This window comes from Apteryx rowi, unplaced genomic scaffold (genome assembly GCF_003343035.1).
Source record: "Apteryx rowi isolate R43461 unplaced genomic scaffold, aptRow1 scaffold_17, whole genome shotgun sequence".
Taxonomy (NCBI): Eukaryota; Metazoa; Chordata; class Aves; order Apterygiformes; family Apterygidae; genus Apteryx; species Apteryx rowi.
This window is the reverse complement of record NW_020447974.1, coordinates 2,576,913-2,583,265: the sequence shown is the minus strand read 5'-3', so window position 1 is coordinate 2,583,265 and position 6,353 is coordinate 2,576,913.

Below are 6,353 nucleotides of genomic sequence, written 5' to 3'. Positions count from 1 at the left end.
AATATCTGTAGATAACACTTAATAAAACACATTGTTCTCATGACATTTCTTTACAATGTGTAACATAGTTTTTACTTTGAAAAATCCACTAAAATCTGGTGATGTGAAACTAGACTTAGCAAAAAATCAAATTCACGTATAATACTGCACAATATAGATGTCTAGCATGTCTCCTCTGAAAGCCTTGGGCTTCTTTTCTCCAGATCCAGAGGCACCTATTTGGATAGCTGCTCTTGCAAGATTCTCCTTCCCATGGAGACAGGAGACTGTGACAGCTGGTTTCAGCATGTTTCTCTTCTCTGCCATTTCCTGCCACGCTTGTTGTGGGAAGGAACGATTAATCTCCTCTAAAGGAGGAAAAAAGAACTGAGCATAAACTTAGCATTGTTTAAAAAAACCAAGTCTTTCTGACTTCGCTTGTTTTAACTGAGATAGCCTTTCCCATCCCAGGTATGTTTGTTGGGGAGGGACATTTGGATTTCTCAAGAAGGAAATCTGAATACTGCAGTAAATCTTGTCCTATCTAGTTAGTCCCCTTTTTCTAGCTTTTAGTCATGAAGGACTAATTGTAGTAGGACTAGTCCTACCAGTGAAGGACTATTAATTTGAAAAACAGTGAGGGCTAATGTGTATTTTTACATAGAAAAAGTACGAGTCTACCTCTAATAAACTATTGTGCATTTTTGGCATAGTTTATTTCCTGCTCATGCATATAGTGCCTTAGCATCTGTGCTCTAGGCACATAATGGAGATTTGTATAATCCCTAAGGGATTCTACCCCTTTTTGGTGTTCTCATAATTCTTAACCTGGAAGATGAGTTGTCTGTGAGGAAATATGGAGGAGCTGTGTTGTCACCCAACTTTGTAAGCATTGTGGTAGCGCATGTGCTGCAGCATTGTGAATAGCTGGTATAGCCCACTTACTGCCTGGTAGATCTGTCTCTGATGTGGTCAATGGTCCTTTCTGCCTTCTCAGGAAAACTGAATAAGCAGTCCAAGAAAGACAGTGACTATATGTATATGTGTGTGTGTGTGTATATGTGTGTGTGTGTGTATATATATATATATATACTTTTTTTTTTTTTTTTTTAAGTATTATTGCACTGCAGGTTCAAGAATTGCTAAGCGGCCTCACTGAATTCTCCAATCTCAGTTCCAATTTTTAAGTTTCTGGAAATGTCATTAATTTTCATAGCCAGAGTTTTCACAACTTTTTGTATGTTTTTATCCACATTTTGTTTTGCTGCTGTTGGTACAAGACAAACTGGAACCTTAGCTAGTACCAGTAATGTTATCTGTTTGCAAAAGAACATTTTAATGGCTACTGTAATCTTTTTTTATATATACATGCGCATGCACACACACACACACACACACACACCCTTCATTTGAGTTGCTGGCAGCTTGTGCATTAAAATTGAACCTGAACCTCATTCACACAAATGAAGTCAGAAAGGATGTGTGTGTGCATATTAGAAAAATTTTTTTTTTACTTGGCAAATATACTTTGGAGAAATGCATTCTTTTCTCATCTTAAAATCCTTCTACAGTGAATTGGATCTGAAACAACGATGTAGTGAGAATTTAATTTTCCCTTCATTTTAAATAGGCTTAGAAATTGATTCAACAAAACAGAAGACAAAAAGTACAAGGCTGTTGAAATGCACCTAATAGAATAATATAATGAAGGTATTTGGATTGTAGTCTGGTAATAAAGCACTGTGATTCCTGTAATTACTCAGAAATTGTCAGCTGTAAAACATTATATCTGTATTTGAAAATTGTATTTTCAGATTTACTTTTGAGGGGAAGTGAACTAATTTACTTGAGCGGGAACTCTGTGTGTGGATTAACAGTAAAATGACATCACTCTGGACAGTACCCTAGTTTCCTCAGAGCTACAGCAGTTATTTGAACTGTATTTCCATATGTACATGTTAACAGTGACTTTAAATATAAAAGTTTAGCTACTATTCTATTATTTTCAGTGCTAAAAAATTTTAGGTTGTAGGAAACCCAGAAATTGCCTAAATTAGAGAACTAGGCAAAATACTGCATTACAGCTAAATATTCACAGTTAAGCGTTAAGATGTTGACAGATAGGATTATCACCTTCTTAAATGCTTCTAAATCAGTGGAAGGGTGGATTGCAAAATGCATCTGCATGACAATAATTGCATGTTTAGCATGAAATTTTAGATGCAATAACTGTACGCCTTATAGCAAGAGTAAAGGCTAATCCCATCCTGGCCAGATGTTACAAGAGTTACAAGGCAGGATCTGTCCTGGTTGGCTCTAAAGCCACTTTGCAACCGCTCTCAGTGGGAGTGCTGTGCTTGCTCTGACTGCTGCCTAGTAGTAATCACAGGTTGCTATCAGAATCGTGATTCTCAGATTTGTGAACCAGTCACATCTAGTGCCACCTTCCCACTTCAGTTGCATTAAGTTCCCTGTTGCGTTTGCCTTTAGCTGCCTGTGCAGGATGTTACACGTTGCATCTCCCCACATCAGATACAAAAGTTTATTTGCCAAGATATGCTTTGCTTTCTATACTTGTCTTTTTCTCCTAACACTATAATTACACTGAAGATTTTAGTCCCAATCCAGTGAAGCTGTGTCATTTTGGAGTAAGCTTCATTCCTACTGCCTCTTCCACTTTCTTGCTGCAGCACACCTCAAATCTGCTAGTGCTGCTGCAGAGCTCAGTCTGAGCCTGCTTATGCTGCCGGAGTGGAGAGGGTGTTATTGAGCAACCCGTCTTTCATATTTTTATGCTAGTGCAATTAAGCTTACACGTGTTCAACTTTCAATAGGAGAAGCTGCCTTGATTTTAGTGAGACACACTTACTTGCATCCTTATGTGTTTTGTAGAACTTTTTACCTACTGGACGTAAATAGAGCCTGTGTAAGTAGGGAGTGTGAGTAGCCATGTACGTGCTGTTAGACTTGCCTGTAATTCTGTGATTAATTCCGAATTCAGAGTCATTACCAAGTGCCTTTCGATACTGCTGAGATATTTTGGTTTAGACTCCATTTTTTAATTTTCATTGACCCAGATTTCCTTCTTCATTTGGTTGGTGTCCTCCATTGTCTTCAGGAAGGATGTCTCCACTATCCAGAAGATGTAGCAATAAACTCAACAATTTATTAGCAAAATTGCAATCAGCTCCCACTAGTTTCAGGCATGGTTTTTGCTTTCAAACTATCTGAGTTACTTCTCTTCATGTGGCAATAAAAAAAGGAAGTAGCATTAATTATTCACAAACTGCCAGATTTTAGAATGGGACACTTAGGACTGAATATTCAAAAGCAGCTACTGCAATTGCTAGTGTGTTTATATTGAATGGTTGGGGGGGGGTTGTTTTGTTTTGTTTTGTTTTTGTTTTTTTAAGATATGGCTTCCTTAAGGCTGGTAACACTGTTGAGTTCACTTACACAACACTCAAGCAAAAAAGATGATGATGTAAACAGATATCATGGCATAGTTGTGATAGCTGTGGAGAGAGGATCTAACATTACTGGTTCCAAGTACTTTGGCATGTTTTTCTTTCTGGTGATAATAACTGAGTTAAATTTTATGGGAGACTTGAGTTCTTTTCTCTTCACCCGTGTGGCCACTCAGGTCACTCAGCATGACTTTCTGTATTATGTATATTGTAAAGATTTATGTGGATCTGATGTCTATTTAGTCACTGCCCAATTTAGATCTTAGAACTTCTTGTGATTGTTGTTTAAGTATGCATAACAGCCCTTTCAAGTGTGACCTTTATGTTGGTATGTATCTTGGGAACAAAAGAAGGATTTTATAATGAACAGCCTTGCCATAATGAGTCATTATTTAAAAAAAAAATACAGCAACTATCTTAAGAAAATGTCATAATATATATTCCATGGTCAGCATCAATTTGGACAAATTAAGCTGCATTCCACACTAAAATTCTGGTCTGCTAATACAAGAAGACAATTGTGCCTGTTCTTTCAGTGGGTTTTTTTCACTGTGTTTTCTGGCCAGTCAGGCGAGTTCTCCCACATTACTTGAGAGAGGAAAAGTGACTAGGTTGAGTAAGTCAGCCTAATTTAGCACAAATAAGTAAAACATTAAACTATTGGGATTAAAATACATTTCACTTAGTAGAGATACATTGCTTGATTCATGGAGATCTAGGTCGGGTGGCTTATTTAAATGTTTCATAATTATTTATCTATAGATTTACATCTTGTAAGTTCATCAGCGGCTGATGAAATGCAGTTTAATTGCATCAACTGAAAGCTTTTAATATAACCAGCATACTCCCTGGTTTTACTTTCATGACTTCTTGTGTTGTCATTGTATGAAAGCCCCTGGGAGTGTAACATCATAACCTCAATTAAACTCCCTGTTACAATATAATAACCTTAAAATGGCTTCTTGAAGTTATAAACACTTGTGTTAGTTCTGCTGAAGACCATTACCATGCTAACATTGTATATTTTACTGAAAATCAGGATGGTGTGACCACTCGCCAAAAAGAGATTTGTATTAATCTCATCAAGAAAGGTGCGGGGACAGGGAAGCACGTATAAAGGGTGCAAAGTTCTGCAGCTCCTCCATTTAAGAGGCAGTTTCTATATCAACCAGGGAGCAGGAGCAGCCTTTCTGTTCTCTTCATCTGTGGTAAAACACTGGCCTCAATGAAGTCAACAGAAATCCTGTAGTTACATTTAATTGGCATTATAATTTCACCTTTCTCCCTTTCCCATATGATCAATAATACCTATGATTTTGTTGGCTGCAACCCTAAGAAAACTTAAGTCATAGAATATAAGTAATACTGCAGACTTCTAGGCAAAAGTTACACTTATATTGTGATCCTGCTGATTTCCCTGCTGATGTGAAATAGCACAGAAGGCAGTGACAGTCTGAGCAAGTTCTATATTCAGATCATCTGTTTGCAAAAGGAGATCTTACTGTGTAATGTAATAGCCATCTTCAAAATACCATATGTTATGTATAAAATTTTAATGATGAAGAGCTCCTCTAAGAAAATACAAACAAAGGGATTACCTGGATTAATCCAAGATATAAAATGTTTATACGGTAGAACAAATTGTTACATAGCATAATGAACGTAAATCTGGAAAGATTAAAGAATTATAAAATAAAGGTTAAATCTATGAAGCTGTAGCAAGATGGCTCTGTAAAGACATTTTTGGTAGTTTTAGTTTTAACTTTATGTCAAATTAAGATATAGGCTTTGCTTACTTTTCTCCTAAACTATGCCATTTATATCTCACAAGAACCTTTGTTAAGCAGAAGCTCTTTTATTAATACATATTATAAATGTATTTTACCTGGAAGTACTCAAGAATCTGTTCCAGAATTTGCTTTGTGTTTTACGTATTTATTCTATTACTACTCATTCATTTCCTTGATGTGGTTTAGGAATGTTGATATAAACATTAGCAACAGAGCTGCAAATGAATGCTGCTTGCTTTTCGCTAGACTAAGCCACAAACACCAGATATACTAGCTGAATGAAACGTAGGAACGTTACATACGGAACGTACGTGTAGGAGCGTCATTGTGTGGCACCAGCTCACAGACTCATAAACTCCTGGTCCCCGTCCTCCATGGATGAGCACGTCCTCATGGATGAATCTCTGTTCATGGACTTCCCTGGGCTTGCTCGTAACGCCTGTAATTAAAAGTGAGTGAAAACCAAGGCAGCAAAGTAAATGAAAGACACGTCATAAACACCAGGCTGATGCTGATTTCTCAACTTTTCTCTCCTGTAATAGCAGCTATGTTGTTACTACACAGACACGTTGAGGGCCTTTGAGTGGCTCCGCTGCGAGGAGGCTGGGGCTGGAGGGGCCAGCGTGGCTCCGTGAGGCTGCGGCACGGCCGCTGGAGGGGTCGTGAGGCCGCGGCACGGCCGCTGGAGGGGCCGCGTGCCCGCTGGCGCCGGTGACGGCCGCTCCTTCCCCCCAGCGACCCGGCGAGGCCGCGGGCTTCGAGGTGCCGCATCGGGGAGCAGGGGACGCGGGGCCCGGCGAGGCCTCCCCGCCGCCGCGGCCCAGCTCCCCCGAACCGCTTCAGAGCCCCCAGCCTGCACTTGGGAACCCCGAACGACATTTTCAGCATCCTGCCTTTAAATAAATCACGGTTTTTCCTTCAGAGTTCTGGATAATTCCAAGGACATCGTCTGCCCGCCACTCCTCCCCCCAGCGCACCCTCTGTGGGGAACGAGGGTCGTGTTTGCCCTCCTGCAACGCAGCCCCAGCGCATCTTTTCCCTCAGACACTACAAAGCACCACATAAGCTACACGGAGGCAATGAGGTGTTCCATAATTTTTTTTGGGGGGGGGGTGGG